This window comes from Plecotus auritus (assembly GCF_963455305.1).
Source record: "Plecotus auritus genome assembly, chromosome: 1".
NCBI lineage: Eukaryota > Metazoa > Chordata > Mammalia > Chiroptera > Vespertilionidae > Plecotus > Plecotus auritus.
The window spans coordinates 87,292,888-87,316,521 of record NC_137770.1 but is presented as its reverse complement, the minus strand read 5'-3'; the positions used below and the strand labels follow the sequence as shown (position 1 = coordinate 87,316,521).

The 23,634-nt window shown below is 35.5% G+C and overlaps 1 protein-coding gene across 4 annotated transcripts in view; it reads left to right on the top strand.

Moving 5' to 3' along the window:
- Positions 1-23,634, top strand: part of NOVA1 (NOVA alternative splicing regulator 1) — a 159,149-nt gene that overhangs the window by 24,719 nt on the left and 110,796 nt on the right. The gene's annotated exons all lie outside the window — the stretch shown is intronic.

Here is a 23,634-nt window from a genome sequence, read left to right as displayed (position 1 = left end):
CTTTAACTTTGTCACTGTGAAGTTTTTGATAAATTGTATGTCTAGATCTTAGGCTTAGCCAGTACTTTCCACGATGAACAGAATTTTTGAAATAAATTAAAGACAACAAATGAGGTTGCAAGGAACACATGATTTTTAAAAATTACACTGGAAACATTCTTTAACATTCAAATATATTTTTCACTTCTCTATCTTTGTTACTATTTTAATTATGTGGTTTGTTGCCAAGAATCTATATATATAAAAAGCCAGCAATCGGAACGCTATAACGACCAGAACGAACGATCACTATGACGCCCACTGTGGCCAGTGGACTGGCCCAATAGGGGGGTGGAGCCAGCTGATCAACCTCCTGCCCTACGGCCCTTCCCCAGCCGGCCCCACCCCTGATCAGCCTCTCCCACCCCAGTCGGCCCGCAGCCCCTCCCCCCAGTCAGCTCTGCCCCCGATGGCCCCCCCACACCAATCGGGTGGGGCTGGCTGGCCAACCTCCCACGGCCCCTCCCCCAGCTGTTGACCCCCGATCTGCCCCCCAACCCCATTCAGGGGTGGATCTGGCCGGCCCACCGCCCACAGCCCCTCCCCACAGCCAGCCCCCCCCCCAATTGGCCCCCCCACACCAATCAGGTGCAGGGCTTGCTGGCCAATCACCTGTGGGCTCTCCCTGCAGCTGGCTTGGCCCTGATCAGGACCCAATCGTGGTGGGCCTGCCGGCCAACCTCCCTCCATCTCCTCCTCCCAACAAGCCCGGCCCTGATCTGCCCCGATTGGGCCCAGGCCGGCCGGACCCACCTGTGCATGAATTCGTGCACTGGGCCTCTAGTATTTAATAAACTCAGATATGTTATTTTCCATTTAATCAAATTGTGTTTTAGGGAGAAAAATGGGAAGAAATTAATTAAAATATAATCTATATGCAAGCTACTTTGCTAGTTCTTTAATTTCAGTTACTTTTAATTTCTGGAATTGCTATTTGATTCTTTTTCAGATCTCTTTACTTTTATGTTTTGAAGTCTCTTTATTCATGAAACATAGTAAGTATATTTATTTTGAGCTTTGATAACTCTGCCATCGCTTGTTTTTGCTGGTTTTCACATATGCAGTAGGCTTCCTTGTTTTTTGTTTGTGTGTGTTTTTTAAAAACCTGGGATAAAGGTGGTTTCCTTCAGAGTGGCTTTGTATTTGCTTTTGTCAAGTGCCTCTGGTCACTCCTAAGTGAAACAATTTGTAATTGAATTATTGGTTTGAGATTATTTGAACTACTGAGGTAGGAATTCAGGCTAAAAACTGACTTGAAGATGGACTTAATGAATTTCCAGGGATTTTTTTTCCTTCCGGTTTTCCAAATGTATATGTTGGGGGAATTTTCAGAGAATGACAAGATATTTCCGCTTCACTCTTACAATGACATCATGGCTCATTGGTGTCAGGATTATTGTTGATTCTCTTAGTAGGCTGCTCACCGTGGATGTGTTTTATACATTTTATCCCAATCCTTATAGTTAGGAAGATTAAAAAAACAGAAGCACAGATTACTTTGGTTCATCAAATGTCTTCAAGATAAATTCTCTCTTAAATGCTCTATTTATTCCTTTGTGTTTTTGCATTCACTTAGGTCTAGACATCAGTATTTAATACTTTCTTGCCAGCTAACAAAGTGTTTAAATTTTTCCCCATGTATTTATATGTTTCAGGCAGAGGATTGGTCTGGTTATCTAGCTTACTATATTGCCAAACATGGAAGTATGCTAGATTTTAAAAATGAAATATCATACTTATTCCCCCCAGCTATCCTGTAAATTTATACATGTATTGTAACCATTTCAGAAATGAGGTAACCTAACCAAAGTCATGCAGCTAGTAACTGATAAAAATTGATCTATATGCAGGTCACTGACTCCATGTGGGTTTAGAGCAGGGGTGGGCAAACTTTTTGACTCGAGGGCCACAATGGGTTCTTAAACTGGACCGGAGGGCCGGAACAAAAGCATGGATGGAGTGTTTGTGTGAACTAATATAAATTCAAAGTAAAGGAGCGGAGGGGAGAGCAAGAGAACCCTCGCTCTTTTGGCTCCGCGGGCCGGATAGAACAGACGAACGGGTCGGATCTGGCCCGCGGGCCGTAGTTTGCCCACGGCTGGTTTAGAGTCTTCATCTATACTTGTTCCAAAATAGAATCCTGAATTTATTATTTACTATCTATCAGGAGTTTTGACAAAGAAGGTATAATAGTTACTACAGTGCAAACAGTAATTAACAATATGTATTAAAAACAGGTACTACATGCATTGGAATTCCCTTAAAAATCTTTTTTGTTTACCCTAAATTTCTTCATTATCTCAATATTATATGTCTAGTTTTTTTCCTCAGATCTCAGAAGTTCTTTCCCTGTTGCCACTTTTTTCTTGACCTCTTTCACCAGTCCTATCATTTTTTCTTCTGGGTTGAGATTATCACACAGTAAATAACAAGAAACTCTTCAGGTATTTCATATATAGGCAGAAATATATTATTTGTTAAGCTCTTCTCAGTAACTCAGAAAGCTTTATTGATTACCAAATGGAAACATTAAATACAGAAAAGAGCATTACTAGTTTATCTAGAGCAAGAAAAAAATCCTGTATAATAAAGAGGTAATATGCAAATTGCCCTTCATGCCCTTGCACAAGATGGTTGCCCCCATGTGGTCAAAGATGGCTGCCACAAGATGGCCGGCAGGGGAGGGTAATTGTGGGCGATCAGGCTATCAGGGGAGGGCAGTTGGGGGGGACCAGATCTGCAGGGTAGGGCAGCTGGGGGTGACCAGGCCAGCAGGGGAGGGCAGTTGGGGGCAACCAGGCCTGCAGGGGAGGGAAGTTGGTGGCAATCAGGTCAGCAGGGGAGTGGTTAGGGGGTGATAAAGCTGGCAGGTAGGCAAGCGGTTGGGAGCCAGCAGTCCCGGATTGTGAGAGGGATGTCCAACTGCCTGTGGGATCGGGCCTAAACCGGCAGTCAGACATCCTCCAAGGGGTCCCATATTGGAGAGGGTGCAGGCTGGGCTGAGGGACACCCCCCTCCCCAGTGCACGAATTTTGTGCACTGGGCCTCTAGTCCTTAAATATGTTATCAGACTGGTCTGTGTGGCTCAGTGATTGAGCATCGGCCCACTAACCAGGAGGTCATAGTTCCCTTCCCAATCAGGGCACATGCCCAGGTGTGGGCTCCATCCCTCTCCCTTCTTCTCTGAAATCAATAGAAATACATTTTTTAAAAATGTAATCAGATGTTTTGAATTTTTAGATAACTACTTCAAATTTAATAGAATTGAGAAAATGGAAAGGTAATGAAGCTGAAGAGTGAAACTGAAACAGGTATAGAATAACCATATACAAATAGAAGTTATCTTATTAACACTTTTCCAAATGGGGTTACTCTAATCACTATGAAGCTACAGTATTTAAATCAAGCAAGACATGTAAATATCATAGGATAATGCAAATAAGAGTTATTATAGCCCAGCTGGTGTGGCTCAGTGATTGAGTGTCGACCTATGAACCAGGAGGTCACGGTTCAATTCCCAGTCAGGGCACATGCCCAGGTTGTGGGCTCTATCCCCAGTGTGGGGCGTGCAAGAGGCAGCTGATTAATAATTCTCTCTCATTATCGATGTTTCTCTCTCTCCTTCTCCTTTCCTCTCTGAAATCAGTAAAATATATTTAAAAAGGAGTAATTATAAACATAATTTTATGAAGGAATTTTTCATGTATTACATTTAAAATCGATTATACTGTATACTGTTTGTATTGGTTTTTAAACCAGAAGTATATAGACCTTAATGTATTGGTTCTTAAGATTGTAACTTGGCATGTTTTTATGAATTTTATTGAAAAAGAGAGATGACTTGAAGGCAAGTGTTTTTATAAGAAATAAAATGAATTATTTTTCCATTTTTCAGGTATTTATTAAGCTAATCCTATGTTAGATGTTCTTCTAAGTACTGTTGAAGATATTTCTCCAGGTCCTAATTTTAGGAGATGGTAAAGAAAAATAGAATGTTTGTCTAAGGATTGGTCTCTTCGAGAAGATTGTAAAAAGTAGCATTTAGCCCTGAACAGTGGTTAAAACATCAGCCTGTGCACTGAAGGGTTGCAGTTCGATTCCTGGTCAAGGGCACATACCTGGTTACAGGTATGATCCAAGACTCTGGCCGGGGACCTTGGAGGAGACAACCAATCGATGTGTGTCTCTCACATCCATGTCTCTGTCTCTGTCTTTCCCTCCCTTCCTCCCTCCCTGTTCTCTCCTTCCCTTTTATTCTCTTTAAAAATCAATGGGAAAAATATCCTCAGGTGATGATTAACAACAACAAAAGTAGCATTTAGCCTTTTAAAAGATTTACTGTTTTTGCTTTGTTCTGCTATATTTTTCTTACCATGATGACCTCTATTTTTCTATAATTATTATTGATGACAGAAAATACCAATGTCAATAAGAAATACCAAGTAAGAAGGAAGAAAATGGTGGTTCCTGTTTCTCAGTATCTGTTATTTTACTTTAATTAATACAATTTTTGTGACAGTAGCCTTGATTGTATTTTGGGATTAAATTTCCTTATTGACTAAAAGGTGATATTAAGATGTTAAAGGAGACAGTATAGCAAAATAATTAATAACAACAGCAAATAACATTTAATGAGCATTTACTATTTACAGTGCACATTCGACACACTTGTGTTTATGTTATCTACCCAATAACTTGATGAAGTAGGATCTATTCTTAGAAAATGGAAGCACAGCCCTGACCAGTTTGGCTCAGTGGATAGAGCGTCGGCCTGCGGACTGAAGGGTCCCGGGTTCGATTCCGGTCAAGGGCATGTACCTTGGTTGCGGCGGGCACATCCCCAGTGGGAGATGTGCAGGAGGCAGCTGATTGATGTTTCTCTCTTACCGATGTTTCTGACTCTCTATCCTTCTCCCTTCCTCTCTGTAAAAAATCAATAAAATATATTTAAAAAAAAAGAAAAAAGAAAATGGAAGCACAAAAATGTTAAATCTCTTTCCCTAGGAACTTAGTTGTAACCGTTGGAGACACACTAGAAAGCAAGACTAGAAAATTAACTCTGCATATAGTTAATTTTAATGGTAACTTTTATTTTAAACCAATGAATTAGATTTGGATTTTGAAACTAGTGATAATATTGAATAATTCTGTTATTAGCCTTCAAAATGGGTATGATACTTTCTTGAATTATGTACCATGTATCTAAGTAACCTTAAACACTGCCTGAATTCTTTAATCATTACCTATTTAAGATTTTGCTAAGCTGTTTTGTTATGCACTCATGTAATTCATGTAGTTTTATTATCAAAATTATATTTTCATTTCTATCTTTACCATTCAGCATATTTCTACCTATTCTTCAATTGTATTATGTTTTAGTTCCTTCTGCTCACTTAACTGTTCTCCGAACTATCACACATCACTTTTCTAAGTTACATTTTTCTCTATATGAATGCCCATTCTGTAATGTCTTCTTTAATTTACGAACTCTGTCTTCAGTTTGCATGCTCATGCTCCTCTTTCCTTCAGTCAAAACGTTGGCATCAATCAAGGATTAAAGAAGAGTAAAAAGAAACCTAGTAAAAGTTATTTAATCTAATTAGTTGGTGGTTTGCTTGTATTATATAATTAGTTCAGTTCCACACAATCTCATTTGGTCCTTACTGTGGAACAGTGCTCATTGCTAGATTACAACAATGCATGAGCCTTTTATGTAATGGTCTACCTTGTTGTTTTTTTTGTTTGTTTGTTTGTTTTTTGTCTATGCAACTTCTTGTTATTTCTTGGCTTTATGTCACACTGAATTTTTGGAAGCCAAGAAGTAATAGGAGTAGATAGACAAAAAGGAAAAAAAAAGTGAAAAAGGGAAGGAAGTGTTGGACTGTGGAAGCAAGTGTGTAAGCACCATTGCTCTACAGCAGATATCACACAGAACAAAGTCAGTGGAGAGAGAAGAAAAAATGTCTTTGTAATCTCAGTGGGTGGAAAGGATACTTAACTGTAAAATAGAAAAAAAAAAACACCACACATCAGTTGATGGATAGCTCCACATTGTCTGGGGGATAACATTTTATTTTTAAGACAGTGCAAGAGTCTAGTTACAGAGATTATGGATGTAGAGCAGTGTCAAACAGCTATTGTAGTATTTTTGAGACAGAGAAAGACCAACGACTGTCAATTTTCTCAGCATGGACTTCTTTAACAAAGTTACAGATGTTAACTGGTTTTAATAGCTCTTAAGTTTTCTCTCTAAATACTAGCCACCTTGCCACACACTGGAATTACTGATGCTAACAGTCTTGATGACCCTGATTAATCAATAAATGTTTAAATTGTGTCTATTACATTTTAAGAAGTTAGGTATATGTGTGATACATTTTAGAAACTTTTTCACAAATGTATTTAAAATTCAGGTACAATACTCAAAGGTTTAATATTTTTATCTCACAGAAATAGTAAACAAGACATACTTGTTAGACATACTTTTTTTGTTATTGTTAATCCTCACTGGGGAATTTTTTTTTCATTGATTTTCAGAGAGAGTAGAAGGGAGAGAGAGGGAGGGTGGGAAGGAGGGAGGGAGAGAGAGAGAGAGAGAGAGACATCAATGTGAGAGAGAGACATCGATTGGTTGCCTCCCCACATGCCCTGACTAGGCCTGGGATCAAACATGCAACCCAGGTATGTGCCCTTGAACAGGAATCAAACCTGAGACCCAACTCTCTAACCATTTAGCAACACTAGCCAGAGCTGTTAGATATAATTTTATGACTAAAATAATTTGTAACCATATTGTTTATATCTTATATAATGATAGTGTTAGTAACTCAATTTTGTTGTAATTTTCACTTATTTTACTAACATACCCTACCAATATGTGAAAGAACAAAGTCTTTGAAGTAAGGCAGAACTGAATTTGAATGTATATCTTATTATTTGCCAACTATATGATTTTGGAGCAAAATGCTTGGTTTCTCTGTTTTACAATTCCCAGTATAAAACTGGATATTTTAGTACCTATCATAAGGAGCAGTGGTGAGTGATGGTGTATGTAAAAACTTTATCCTATATCAAAATACAGACTAAGACCTCAATTAATGCTATTGTTTCAGTATAGAGCATTGTGTGGTTATGAAATTATATAAGAAATGGGTTCTTGATTTTTACCTATTTAGCAGTGTTTGAGGTTCTATTTACCAAAGAAGAATGACTTGGATACACAGAGAAATTATTCATAAAGGTACTTGTAATTAAAACTATTTAACATTTCTTCCTTAAGTGTTCTTAATTAAGTTTCCCTTGCACACAGTTTCTTCAGGCATAAATTTGAAATTGTCTTTGTAGTGAAAGTGTTGGAACTTTGTTTTTAGAAAATAATTATTCCACATCACATGTATGTCAATCCACTGCTTAAACATCTTTCATCAAAACTGAAAGTGCACTGAGGATTTATATCCCAAGAGATTACAAGAGAAGGAGTGAGAAGCAGCTGAGCAGGGAATTGAAGAATGAATGCTAACTAATTGTCCCATTTATGCTTCATACTCACTGGCAACCAAGTAGCTCTACTTTTAATTTTACTCTTTATTCTTATATAATCAAAGAAACAATAGGTTCTTCTTTACAGAAAGTGTTGTAGCTGAAAGCAGTTGCAGTTTCAGAGAAGAACAATCATTAGGAGTTATGGGGTCTCCGAGAAAGCGATAAATTATATGTAGTGATGTGGCCACACAGTATAATATTTGAGTTTAGTCTCTGGAACTAGGCTTCCTGCTGAAGTTGGAATCCTGACTCTTCTAATCAGTAGCTGCATGAACTCCAGTAATTTACTTAAATGGTGTTTCAGTTTTCTCATGTGTAAAATAGGGTTAGTAAAAGTATCCACCTCACAGAATTGTTGTGAGGATTAAATTAGCAAATACGTATAAAGCAATTGGAATAGTACCTGACACAGGTACTATTAACTGTTATGGACTGTGTAACTGTTAGTTACTATATTTCATCAAATCTGAAGTACCAGTGATTGTGAAATACACAATTACTTTATGTACCAAGAAAGAAAAATATTGTAAAAGAATATGTGCCTCGGAATCAATGTAATATAATAGTATGTTATTGAATAGGTAAATTTAGTAAGCTTTTCATGTTGTGGTTCTTTTCAAGATGATGATTATCTTGTTCCTCTGTGTTATTCTGTAATACTGTTTATATTTAATTGACTTTATAAATTGCTATATATACTAGTAGTACTATTTGTAGGAAAAAAGAAAATAAATGGCTAACCATATATGGATTTAGTTAAATGAGACTTATATAATTTTGTCGATTTTTAATTCTTTTGTGGGAGAAATTTTTATTTTAAATTTATAAGGTGAGTGTCTTTTGGCATCAGGTATTCTATTAATTTTGACCACACTTTCATATATCTCTCATATATCACTAATAATGTAGTTATGTACTTTAGATCCTGCAAGATTATAAGTGTTTTCCAAATAATCTATAATAATAAAAGCATAATATGCTAATTAGACCAGACAGCCAAACAACCTTCTGGATGTCCTTCCGGGATGAAGCTGGGGCTGCAAGGGCCAAGGCAAGCCACCACAGCTGTGAGGGCCGAGCCCCTTGCACCAATTTCTTTCATCGGGCCTCTAGTCTAATATGTTGAATTCAATGGATTTATTTTTTTAAATATAATTTTTTATTGATTTCTGAGAGGAAGGGAGAAGGAGAGAGATAGAAACATCAATGATGAGAGAGAATCAGCTGCCTCCTACACGCCCCACACTGGGGATTGAGCCTGCAATCTGAGCATGTGCCCTGGCCTGGAATTGCACCACAACCTCCTTGTTCATAGGTCGATGCTCAACCACTGAGCCACGCAGGCCAGGCTCAATAGATTTAGAATGCAAAGCAGAAAATAGCAGTAAAGATCACAGTCTCTGTAATCAAATTGCCTTGGTTCAGATCTCAACTCAGTCACTTGCTAGCTCATCAAGTCACTTTGCCTCTTTGTGTCTTTATTTTCTTATCTGTAAAATGGGAAAAATAATAGTTCCTACCTCATGGAGTTGAAATTTATATGAAAGTGGCACATTGTAAGCAAGCATACCGTGCTTGCTGTTTTTCTGTGTTAATTTGAGTATTGCATTCTAAATACATGTTAAAGTTCTAATGAGTTTTATTAACTTAATTTGTATTAAACCAGATCATTCTATTTTTTACTCTTCTTTTAAAATTATAAAGACCTAATGCCGTTTAATGTAGGATAGTATAATCTCTATAATTCAGAGGGCCTGGTGTAAGTTTGATAATTGATATCTATAATAATAACACATAATACCAAGAGGTAGGGAATAACAAACAATGAATCACTCAAAAAGTGTTTAAAAATCTTTTAACAATTGGTGAAAAAAGTAAAGTTTTGTCTGAAGGTATAAACTTCATTTCTAGAATTGCTTTTGTGTATGTGAAGTCATGCTGGTGCTGGATAACTGAGATATTATTAAGTTAAGATTTAGAAATTGATATTAATCATGTATTATTTCACAATGTAAGTTGGAAATTTATCTAATAAACTCAATCTAATTAAATTGATTAAAAAAATAATACATGCACAGAGTTTAAAAGTAAAATAGTATTAAAAGATTCAAAACCAAATGAAGGACTGCCTTTTACTGCATACTCTCTTCCATAGCCCTACTTTCCCCAATCAGTGACTTTGCCCTCTTGAAGCTATTTTTCATGGCATTTCCATATTTTTAAATAATCTTTTAAATTGCTCTTTATTGATTTATCTTTTTTTCCTATTAATTTTCTTCCCATTTTATTAGTTGGGGATTTACTATTCTTTCATGTATAGCTCTCATTTTCTCAGCATACTTATATAGTAATCACTCAATTTTCTCAACATATCCAATAATTTTGCATTAAATCAACAATTAGATATTGTTTTTTAGCTAAAAAAGTGTATTATGATTTTCTTCATTCTCTGACCACTTTTTTTTCTGGAATTAGTAATGTTCTCTTTTTTATTTGTTTATATTTTGTATACCTATTGTTTTTTTCCTAAAAGTTTCAACAGATCTGTTATATGCATATTAATAATTTTTTGAATGTGGATTTAAACACTGTATCAATTGTCCTTTTTTGTGGAGACCTTTCCATATGGTTGTTCTATAATCCACACTGGTTGCTTTCTATGCCTGGTGCATAGTCAGTTATCTTGGGACATCCCCAGGCTGTTCTCCAGTGCTAGATTCTTTTTTAATTTATTGATTTGAGAGAGAGAGAGAGAGAGAGAGAGAGAGAGAGTGAGAGAGAGAGAGAGGAGAGGGGAAGGAAAAGGAAGGAAAGGGAAGGGAAAGAAAGGGAAGGGAAGGGAAGGGAGAGAAAACAGAGAAACATCGATTTGCTGTTCCACTTATTTATGCATTTATTGGTTGTTTCTTTTACACGCCCTGACCCTACAACCCTGAGGTATTGGGACAATGCTCTAACCAATTGAGAAACCCAGCCAGGACTACAGTGCTAAGTTATTTATTTCCTGAATCTCATGCTCCTCTACCCCCTTGTTCTTTGTTCTTGAGGTATACTTTCCAGCTGCTTTCTGATAAAGGAGTCATAGAATTTTGCTTACTTGAAAATATCTTCATTCCGTCCTTGCACCTGATTGAATATTAGCTTATGTATATAACTGTAAGTTATAAAATAATTTTCTTCAAAAAACAGTCACATTCAAGAATCAATTAATGAATGCATGGATAAGTGGAGCAACAAATCAATGTTATTCTCTCTTTCTCCCCCCCTCCCCCTTTCTCTCTCTCTGTAAAATCAATAAAAAAATTATGAAGGTATTGCTCCCTTCACTTCCAATTTTCTGTTCTTAGTCTCTGGTCAGAAAGCATATGTTTTGCTGTGTTTGTCTTAATTTTCTTGACTTTTCTCTCCTTTTTTCATTTCTTTATACATTATTTACTAGGAGATTTTCTCGATGTTTTCTTTCATTGAATATTTATTTCAGCTATTTAAAATTTTTTTTTCTGAAAGTTACTGTTCATCTATTCTATTTTTTGACATAATACATTATTCTTATTTTGCATCTGTAGTTATTATGTCTTTTGTCTGTGATAATGGTAAATATTTTTCAATGTTTTATCTCTTTGTATGATACTTCCTTTGAGTACATTTTTCTGTTTATTTATTTTGATTCTAGTCTTTCATGTTGGGGATTTTTCTTAAAATCTTGACTTAATGAGGTGCTACAGATTTGGTTTGAATCTGTGCATTTGGGAGGGAGAATTGTTGCCTAGATGGCTTTATTAGGGTCATCAAGCAAAGAGCCAGAATTTCTCTTTTGAGATTCCAGATTGTGATTGTTAGGTTGATGCCGAGAGGAACCAGGCCAAATTAAATTAAAAGCAAAATTTATTGCTACATCTGCGAACAGCAAGGCTGAGACCAAAATGGCAAGAGTAAGGGGAGCAGGATATTTATGACTCCTGTGAAGATCAGAGTAACTGGTCAGACTGGTGCAAGTGGAAGGGGAGGCCAGGTGTAGGCGGTCCACTGGAAACTTGGTGAGGTGATTTACCAGAAACTGGAAGCCGTTAATTGTGTCCTGCAAACCTGTAATGAGAATAATAGGAAAACCGCTGCGAGGGCTAGAGCCCAAAATGGGGTGTGATGGAGTGTGGGGAAAGATAGAGAATATGCCTAACAGTGGTCTCTACATGTCTGTTTTCTGGAGTCTTAAATGTTCCCCGGTGAATTTTCAGATATTCTTTCTGGATGGTTTACATCTGCCTGACAGCTTTTAAGAACCAGTTCAGCTCCAACTGAGCCTTGCCCTTCCTTGGGTTCTACCTTTGTTGTGCTTGGTAGTTCTAAGTCAGGAACCTCTCTGGTTCAAGATATTCAACACTGATCTAGGCATAAAAGAGAAGAGGTCATGTGGAATGGCATAGTTAACCTGTGTGTGGAAGTGTTCTCTATATAGGCTTTTAGAGAATCCTCAGTATTGAGTGCTAACATTACCCCTAACCTCCTGTTAGGTAACTTATGCTGATTCTTATGTTAGTCTCTCTTTTCTGCCATGCAGTTTCAGCTTCCTCTGCTGTGTCAAATCAGTTATTAGTCATCTGCTTGAGTTGTTCATTTTCTAAAACCTTCTCCTTGTCCTTTGGTTTTGTACCTTTTTGTGATTTTAGTGGAACTTTGGAAGGGAGTATGCTCAGTCTTTCATACTTAACCACATTAATAATAATAATAATAATAGTAACAATAATAATAAGAAATAGCATTTTTGAGGTGCTTTGCTATGTGTTAGCCTTGTTCTAAATGTTTTAATGTAGATATCCACCTAAACTTTAAACAAATCCAATTAAAAAGACACAATTGTTCTCATTTTGCAGGTCAGGAAACAAAATGATAATTTGCCTAATATCACCTGACTAGTAAATGGCAGAAAGACTTGAATCTGAGAACTTACTTCTAGAAAGTGAGGTTGGTACTTTATCTTTATAGACCAGAAGTCTACAAAACTTCGTGATGCTGAGTTAATTAAATGAGCATATATCTTAAAAATGACTTTAAATAAAGCAAGTCGCTAGATTTTCATAGAACTGAATGAGAAGAAAATCTGATAGCTTAGAAATATGCTGTGACACACACACAAACACACATATGCAACTTATTATTTAGAGAAGAATAATTTTTCTAATATAAAATTTTAATACAAACTATTAATTACCACTTGTCACTATTCTTCTAAATAATTTTTTAAAATGGCATTCCCTGTCTGAAGTAGGACACAATGTTCTAAACTGTTTTGTTTCATAACTTTTAAATCTTCTTTGTAAGATTTAAAGTTATAAATAAAACTTTATTTTTTAAAAATGTTATAGTCAAACAGTTGAAATTTAAAGTAAACTTAACTCTATCAGTTAAGAATAATTTCTGTTTACTACATTTAATTTTTCTTTTATACTAATATAACAGCAGCAGTGGTAATAATAACAATAACTAGTAGTTGATGCACCTTACTCTGAGACAGGGACAATTATAACTGTGTTTTCCATATATTAACTGAATTAGTTCACACAGTAATCCTGTGAGGAAAATGGCACAAGAGATTAAGTGATTTGCCCAAAACAAGTATGTATGTGTGGTATGTATATATGTGCATGTAAGTGTACATATTTGTGAATTTATACACATATTAACTGTATATACTTATAGATACATTATACTTCCTATCTAATAAAGAGGGAATATGCTAATTGACCCTCACGCTGTCGCAAAAATGGCACACCCACAGCCAATAAGGAGGGAATATGCTTATTGACTGCCCTGCCTTCAAAGATGGCAATGCCCACAGTCACAAGATGGTGGCGCCCAGTCCCCTCAGCCCCACTGGGGCGGCAGGCGTGCAGCAAGGCCAGGCCCACCACTCCATGCACTTGCCTTCGGAGTACCCCAGTCCCCTCAGCCCCCCAGCCACCCAGGGCCGCCTGAGGCTCAGGTAACCAGGCCCGGCCAGGATTGCGCTGCCGGCAGTGGCAGCAGCAGAGGTGTGATGGGGCGTCACCTTCCCCTGATGGCCGGGTCGCCTCCTGCCCCTTAGGGCTCCCAATTGTGAGAGGGGGGCAGGCTGGGCTAAGGGACTCCCCCCTCCAGTGCATGAATTTTCATGCATCGGGCCTCTAGTGTACATATATGCATATATAGTACATATGTAAATATTAGAGGCCTGATGCATGAAAATTTGTGCAAGAGTAGGCCTTCCTTCCCCCAGCTGCCGGCACCTGCTTCCCTCCAGCACCCAGGACCTGGGTGGCTTCCCTCCAGCCACCAGCCAGCACCCGGGACCCGGGACCCAGGACCCGGGCAGCTTTGCTCTGACCCCGGCTTTGTCTGGAAGGACGTCCGGTCTAGTTAGCATATTACCCTTTTATTATTATAGATATTTTTTTCTAAAAAATTAGAGGCAAATATGGGATTTGCTCATAGTCTATCCCCAAGGTCTGTCTTCATAACTTCCATGTTATAAACTAATACAATATTCTAGTATAAGCAACTACTAGTAGGAGTTACCAAATATTAAAAATTAGAAAGGTCTCAAAATTATGTAATTTTATCCCTTAATCTAATTTTTCTGTGAGTAGGGAAGACTGCTGTTACTTTATTTTTATCTCTGAAAAGCCTCAGAAAGTTATAGAACACAGCTTTGTTTGATAACCTCTGCCCTGTGTCTCTCTACCTGGCATAGACATCAAATTTATTTTTCCTTATGCAATAAATTGTTTATATCACTAAGTTATCACAATAAATAATTTCAGTGTCATATTTCTATAACTTGTGGTGAAGACATTATAATATCTTTTATTTTATGAAATTATTTAAGAATATATATTATTAAATATGATAAATTATATTATAGACACATAAGGAGTTCTGAGAAATTCGTGTACACTTTTTGGCATCCTTAAAGTAGGAAGATGGTCTGGTAAAGTGTATATTTGTTTTTAGTATAATTACAAAATATAAATTTGATATGTAATTTCTTTTGAATATCATTCATGGATATTTGGGTTAGAAAATGTCAACAGTAGTTGATACTAAGAGAGCCTCCAATATAAACCTGGCCACATCATATAAAAACGACATTAAAATTTACAATCGTCTCATATTTTAAAAATAGACATTCAATATCCTTCCCAGAGTTATACTAGAAAATAGAGAGTATTTAATATATGATGAGGGTAAAAATAAATTCTACATTGTTGGATTCCAAATCAAAAGTTTATCTGTTTAATTATGTTCCTTAACATAACTACCAGGATATTTTATATTTTTCTAAAATTGATATTTGTTGGTGGTTGTTTTTTTTTGTTTTTTTTTTTAGAAAAGATGTATTAGCATCATTAACGTTACTGAGGAATATTAGAAAATAAATTGGAGTATGGCTAGATCTACACATTGTAGAAAAACAATTTTTTAACTTCAAAGGGTAGAAAACTCATTCCTTCTGTTGAAAACTCATTTCATAGTTAATTTCAAATTCCCTTGTCCTTATTCTAATATCAGGTAGGCTAGGGAATTTTAGAATGGTTAAAGTAAGTATAGCATGAATATTTTTAAAAATATAACCTCAAACTCTTGATACTGTTACATTCATTGCATTTATCTGGGTTTCTGAAATTAAAATAGCACATTGTTAAACTAAAATGTCTTGGCCTATTTAAACCGTTTGCCAGTTATAACTTTTCTATATATAGATTACAATTTTATTGAGTATTAGAGCATGAATTGCCTTTATAAATATATAGCTTAATATAAACTGTAATCCTAGAAACTGGAAATGTTACTTGTGTGTGATGAAAGCAAGTTTTGGTGGCTATATGTTTAGACTTATGTCTTATTTTGAATATATGAAATGCTTATTCTGCTTCTTCACTGTGTTCTATTTCACTGCAAGTAGTCTGGAAAATAAGCCTCAAATTTAAAAAGGGTAAGACTGTATAAAACAATAGTTTTGCAAAATAATGTCAATGGAAAAACGAGGAACACAAAAACTTTTACCTTGATAAACTCATTTCCATATCAGCCATTGTAACAGTGTACCATTGTTTCTCTAACTGCATTGCACTCAAGTCACCATATTTTAAATCATATATAATCTATCTTTTCCATAATTTACTGTCATGACTATTGCTGAAAAATAATATTTTCAGCATTTGTATTTAGATTTTGAGAGCCTATTTTTATTTTTATGTAATTACCCTAAACCTTTTATTTCTTGTCATTCTGCATAAAACAACAGCTAGCTTTTTTAAAAAAATAATAGACTTTAATTTTTAGAGCTGTTTTAGGCTTACAGAAAAATTTAGTAGAAAGTCTAGGAAGTTGCCATAGACCCTTATTTGCCCCCTTTCGTACCCCCACCACACAGCTTCTCTTACTGTTAACATTTTGTGTTGGTGTGGTATAGTTGTTACAGTTGATGAGCCAATATTGATATCTTATTATTAACTGAAGTCCATAGTTAACATTAGAATTCACTCTTTTTATTTTTACAAATATATAATGACAGATGAGTTTTACTGCCTTAAAAACCCAACCTTTTCCCACCTATTCATTCCTCCTATCCTCCTTATGAATCTCTGGCAACCACTGACATATTTACTTTTCCTATAGTTTTGCCTTTTCCAGAATGTCATATACTTGCAGTATGAAGCCTTTTCAGACTGACTTTTTCATTTTGCAATATGCATTTAAGGTTCCTTTAAGTCTTTTTTTTTATAGCATGATAACACATATATTTTTATCACTGAATAGTATTCCATAATGTCAACATTACACAGTTTATTAGTTCACCTGTTGATGGACATCTAGGTTGCTTCCAATTTTTGGCAATTATAAATAAAACTGCTATAAACATTGTGTGTAAGCTTTTGTTTGGACATAAGTTTTCAACTCATTTGAGTAAATACCAAGGAATGTGATTGCTGAATCATATGGTAAGATTATGTTTACTTTGAAAGAAACTGCCACTTGTTTCCCAAAGGGGCTGCGCCCATTTTTGCATTCCCACTAACAATAAATGAGAGTTCCAATTGCTGCACATCTTACCCGTGTTTGGTGTTGTCAGTATTTTTAATTTTAGCCATTCTAATAGGTGCATAATTATATCTCGTTCTTTAAATTTGCAGTTAAATAAAGATTGAATTATGTCTCCCCCAATTTCATATGTTGAAGTCCTAATTCCCAGTACCTCAGAATGTGACTTTATTTGGAGATAGAGTCCTTACAGAGTTAATCAACTTGAAGTGGGATCATTACAGTGGGTCCTAATCCAATGTGACCGGTGTCTTTATAAAAAAGGGAAATTTGAACACAGAGATATGCATACAGGGAGAATGCCTGGGAACATGAAGACTGCCATCTATAAGCCAAGAATTAAGGCCTGGAATCTGATCCTTCCCTCACAGTCCTCAGAAGGAACCAACCCTGCCAACACCTTGATTTCGGATTTTTAGCCTCCCAACTGTGAGATAATTTCTGTTGTTTACTCCATCCAGTTTATGGTACTTTGTGTCGCCAGCCCTAAAAAAAACTAATACACTTTTCATATGACTTCAGCATCTTTTCATGTGCTTAGATGTCATCAGTTGCATTTTTTGGTGTCTGATCAGATCTTTGGCCCATTTTTAAAATTGGATTGTTTGTTTTCTAATTGTTGAATTTTAAGAGTTCTTTGTATATTTGGGTTACTAATCCTTTATCAGATATGTGTTTTGCAAATGTTTTCCTCCCCATCATGGTTTGTTTTTTCATTCTCTTAACAGTGTTTTTTGTAGAGCAGAAGTTTTTAATTTTATTGAAATCCAGTGATCATTTTTTTTCTTACAAGAATTATGCTTTTAATGTTATACCTAAAAAGTCATTGTCAATCCCAATGTTACCTAGATTTTTTTTATTCTCGGAGTCTTATAGTTTTCTTTGTCTTTGATCCCTTTGAGCTAATTCTTATGAATGGTTTATTGTCTGCATCTAGATTTATTTTTATTTTATTGCATGTGGATGTCCAGTTGTGCCAGCACCATTTGTTGAAAAGGCTGTTCTTCAACACTGAATTTTACTTGTCGTGTGTCAAAGATCAGTTGATTATATTTGTGTGGTTTTATTTCTGTACTATTCTCTTCCTACTTTGATTACTGTAACTTTATAATAAGCATTGAAGTCAGATGGGTTAGTCTTCCAACTTGGTGCTTGCCCTTCAATATTGTGTTGACAATTTGGCTAACATTATTTACTAACAGTGAACATGTATATTTGTATTACTTGAGTCCGTATGATTTTTCATACACATTATAATTTATAACTAATACTCTTATATGAAAAAGTGGACTAGAAAAAAGCTATAAATATAGAAACTAGTTTTATAATTTTGACTCCTGTTACTTTCTCTTTATTATGTTGTATCTCTGAGGACTGACTGATAAAGTATATGTTTAATATACATGGCATAATTTAGGATGATGAGTGATTGTAAAATGAAGAGGAACATTACATAAAGAATTATAACAAAATTATAGGATGCTGTATTATCTAAAAACATGACTATTTAGCCTTATAAAAAGAGTTTATTGTTTATTCACAAACACACAAAACGATACACAAAAATGAAAAAAAAAAAATCATATTTTCACATTCATGGATCCATACATGAGGGCACTGGTATGTTTGCAATCATGAGTTAAATAAAAAGTCTGGCATAAAAATATAACATTTAAACAGAGATAAGATTATGTACAACTTGGTCACACAAAATACAGATACCTTAATTTATTAAAAAAAATATACTTGATCCCAGCCGGCATGGTTCAGTGGTTAAGCCTAGACCTATGAACCAGGAGTTCATGATTCGATTCCCGGTCAAGGCATAAGTCCAGGTTGTGGGCTCCACCCCCGGTAGGGGGCGTGCAGGAGGCAGCCTATCAATGATTTTTTCTCTTCATTGATGTTTCTCTCTCTCTCTTTCCCTCTCCCTTCCTCTCTGAAATAAGTAAATAAATAAATAAATAAATTTGTTTTAGAGAAGTCCCATCAAATATTAATTTAAATATCAAAATTACTGGAAAGAGCATGATTCAGTTTAGGGGAAAGTCCCAAGTTATTAAACTATGAATCAGAGCAGAGTTTTCTCTAAAATTGTTTTTAGATTATTCCAATATGAATATTGAAAGTGTTTTTTTTTTTTCTTTTTCTGCATTTTCCTTCCTTGGAGCCTATTGTGCGTCAAGCTTCTAGTTTGCTGTTTTATTTAGGGGATTTTATTTTTAACTTCTATACAACATAGTGTTCTTCACAAATGTATAACATTATTTATATTTGTTAGTATTTGTAATAAGACCTATTATTTGTAAATGTTCAGAATATTTCAGTAACTTTTATGCCAGGATAAAATATAAGGAATGCCTTGTAACATAATCATTAGTTATCTAATTGTCAGTTTTTAAAAATAAGAAATAAGAATAGGATAATGCAGGCATTCAGCTAGATATTTGTAGAATGTTTTAGAGGAAGTCAAAGGCAACCATAGGATGGTTTTATTTTTCTCCAATCTGACCTTTGCTAATCACATTAATATCTTTGTTTCTTTACTCATCACAAGAAAATGTTATACCTTCCTGGGCAGTTCAGAAGGTATGTTCACTCTTACATTAATCTAGTGAAGTCAGTTGAATCTGACTAGTTTGAATTTTATCCTCAGAGCCTAATTTAAAACTTAACTTTTCTGCTTCTGCTTGTGCTGCTTAGGCCCTTCTAGGACCTTGGAGTGTGGAAAGGGTTGGATCTAGTCCTTCACTCTGCTAACACCAGTGAACCAAGAGTGATCTGCTCTTTCATGTATATTTCAGTTTTCATCCTGGGTGTTGATGCTTAGAAGAGAAATGGAAAGGGGAAAAAGGCTCTCTTAAGTGACAGTTTTGTTTGCTTTTTTCCTTCTGCTTTTCTGCCTAACACAGACTAGACCTCATCCCTTCGGTGGGGAAAGAAAGACAAATGCTAGATCTCTGATGCAACATATGTATAAAACATTTTTGGGGGATAAGGTATTTTTGAAAGATTGCACTTTCCTGTTCTGGCTTGCTTTTTCTACTCTTCCTCCATTTCTACCTCTGTAGTATACCTATAGCCTCTGGCTTTTGGGGTCCCCATTGTCTGGAGGCTCAAGTCCATCTGCTTTCAAAGCCAAGACAGTCTTTGCTATTGCAGATAATGACTCCAGTTCTCTATGCCCCCTTTTCCAACTCCAAGTTATCTTTCCCTTCCCCTCAAATGGGCATGGGGAGGGGGAGTGAGCATGGGATAATAAGCAAGTCTCAACACAAGCTGAGGTCCAGCTGAGAGATAAGATACCAGTCTTTCCTTCTTGATATTTTGGACCCATTCTTGCTTGATATGAACTCTTGGCAACAGCATTGTCCACCTACATTAAGTCAGTGCAGCAAATTCAGATGATTGCCTCATTCACCTTGGTATGGGATTGGTCAATCTGGGGTAAAGAGGAACTGAGAAAGGTAAAGATGTTTAAGTTATGGAGTAGTTGGCTATCACTTGTTTAGGCTATCTTCTGAATTAGTAATCTTGATTGATTATTCTTTGTTCTTAGTCTGGGGTTCTAATTACCAATCCCTGGACAATGGGAAAAGTCCCATCTGATATTCTATTATGTAAATTTTACCATAGTCTTGCTAATACTTCCATTCTTGGTGTCTACCATCAATTCCACCATAATGGCTGATATCATACTTTTAAAAGATTAAATAAGTTATATCACTCGCGCAGTTAAAATTCTGCAGTTGCTTTCTCTAACCCCGTTCCCACAAAAAACAAAAACAAACAAAAAAAGACCCCAAAGTCCTTATTATGGTCTGCAAGGCCCTGTGTGATCTGACCCCATGTTAAAATTCTGATCACTTGTTCCTGATTCAGAGCTTTGCTCTTTCTATTCCAACTGTCTGCATTATTCTTACCCCAGGTAGTCTGTGGACTCATTCCACATTATTTGGAAATTATTTCATTCAAATAATGCAATTTCCTTAGTTTTTCTCTGATTTCTCTGTTAAAATAGTATGTTTGTCACTTTGTTCCTATAACTGGGATTTTTTTTATTTATGTGTGAATCATTTTCATACATTATATTATACTAGAGGCCCAGTGCATGAAATTCGTGCATGGTAGGGTCCCTAGCAGCTGCCGGCTGCAGGCCTGGGCCTCCCTTCACACCCGCCTTGGCCTGGCGCCGCCCACTCACTTGCTCCACCATCCCACCGTGGTCCCACTCTTGTCGGGGCCCATTGGGGTTGGCAGCGCCTCCACTGCCTCCCACTGCCAGCTGCACATCGCAGACACCTGCCATGTTCTGCACTGCCCCCTGGTGGTCAGCGCACGTCTAACTCCAGTTGGTCAAAATTCCACCCATAGGGACAATTTGCATATTAGGAAATTTATTATATAGGATATTTAGTAATTTACTTATCTGTCTTTTTCATTAGCTTCCAAAGGGTAAGTCATTGGCATATTTGTTCAGTCCTTTTTGCTCAGTGCCTAAAATGGGACCTGACCCACTGGAGAAAATTGAGTAAATAAATGGATGAGTGAATGAATGCTAGCTTCTATACTCAGATTTTAGAAATAGCTTTGACTTATCCCACAACTTTTATTCTTTTAGTGTTTTATATAGTGTATATCTTTATTTCATTTTAATAAATCTTTTATTAGTCTTAACTATATATTCCCATTGTTTTCATCCCAGTTGAACCACATCTCTAATTCATTTTCCATGTTGCTGCTAAAGTGATTTTTGTAAAATGCTTATCAAAATGCCATCCTTTGAAATAAAATTTTCCTTAGCATAATTGGGCCTGTGTCTGTTGTCCTTCTCATTACCCCTGCATATACTCTATATTCTACTAATATCCTTTTTATTGCAGTTACTCTGAATGCTTAATATGCTTCCCTCTTCTGTTCCTTCACTTAAAGCTTATTCCCTTTGTTCTTACTGAAGTATATTTTATTAATATGTGAATACATACAATGTAACTGCTATCATGAGAAGACTCTATGAAAGGTTCTTTACATTTGAAATGATTGGGAATTAACTATGTAGTTGCATTATATGATATCATTTCATACATATTAGCAAATCTTCTATCTCTTCTCTGAGTATCATTAATACATGGTAACATTTCATTGCTCATTTTTTGATGAGTATTTGCAGGTTACCACAACCTTGAAGAGCACCATATACTGTTTTATAATACTGTTTATAATATTGTGAATTCATCTTAGAGGCAAGGCTAGTCTATATGTTTTAATTCAAGGATTCTTTTTTAAACGATGTTATCTATGAATGTTTCTTGTGTCTTTTACCTTCAGAAAACTAACCCTGAAGAGTAAGGAAAATGATTTATAAAAGTAAAAGTGTTACTTGTATAGCCTTTTCAGAAAATGTGATCCATTGATAGATCCTTCAAATTTAGTTTTGTTTGTTTGTATGTACTGTGTGAATGAAAGGAGAGACAGGTAAAGGAAATTAAATTATTTTAATAAACAATTGAAGCAAGTAAAACAAATGCTTTACTTACCTGTACCTGTTCTGAGTAAGTGCGGGGTCAAACAAGGAATCAGTGGGCTTTTTGGGACATGTAGACTCTAGGAGTATGAAGCAGTATTCTAAAATGTGTATTTAACATTTTGATATGTAAATAATGCAGAAATATATGGCTTATAATATTGGTCTTTTTGAGAAGACACAACTAAATAAATGTAGAAGATACAACTAAATAAAAGTAATATGAAGTTACATAGCAGTAAACATAGATGGGACTCTATAAGAAAGTTTTGGTTGTTTGAGGTAGCTCTTTTGAACAATTATTATTATTACTGATAATAGTAGGTTAATTATTGTACCATATGTTATTTCATTTAGTTGTTGGAACATCCTTGTGTCTGTTACTCATTTTACATAAGAAGAAACAGCCACTCAGAGTTAAACATTTAATAAGTGATTACTGCTACTTATTCAATTGGGTGTCTTCATGTCACTTATCAGTAGCCTTTTGAGAATATGACAAAAACTTATGGCCCGTTTTCTATAAAAATGTACTATGAACCTGTATAATATGTCTAGATTTTTATATGCAATTTTGCAGAATTCCTGGGTTCCCTAAATTCCATACATGGACCCCACATTGGGAATCCCTGATCTATGTCTTCTTTTAATAAAGAGTCTAGGGTACTCTGTACTTTCTTTTTCTTTTACCATCTCTTGTCACTTAAATGAAATATTTATTTATTTTATGCCTTATTCTAGAAAGAATTTAAAGAAAGCTGAAATTGTCAGCTATCTTTGACTCCATTAAGTATGTGCCAAAATAAATAAAGTCTGTTATGGCAAGTGAGATTGAGAAAAGTTTGACATATAGGACACTTTTTAGTGGTCCAGTTTGTTGGACTTTGCTTAGAGCACCCTCAATCTGTCAGGAACCTAAATGTGTTATTTTGAAGTAAGTAAACAGTTACCTCTTCAAAGTAGTATAAACATAGTGGCTGTGACCCTGAGATAGAAGATTAGAAAGTGATTCAGTGATTATTTTCAGAGAATAATTTGTGAATTTTATCTTCTGATTATATCAAAGATAAGTAGAAATGGCATTGTTGTTATAGTAAAAGTAAAATGTGGTAATTATTTTCTGTATTAATGAGCTAACTTTATTATACACTAGGTTAACTCATTGTTTGGAAGGATGAAGACTGTATCTAGATTCTAACTCATTGTGATTTTGGAGAAGAGAAGTTGTCATTTTATAATGGGATTACTATAAAGTTTCATTATATGAAAAATAATATAACCATTTCTAGTTTTTAGGACTATTTATTTCATTGTGTGTTTTTCACATAAAGTAATTTAGAATTTCAGAATGTTTTTTCTTTTTTATATATTTAATGTTGCATATGCTACAATTCTGATATCTCACCTATATTAATTTTTTCCCTTGAATTGTCATTTGAAACAGAAGCATA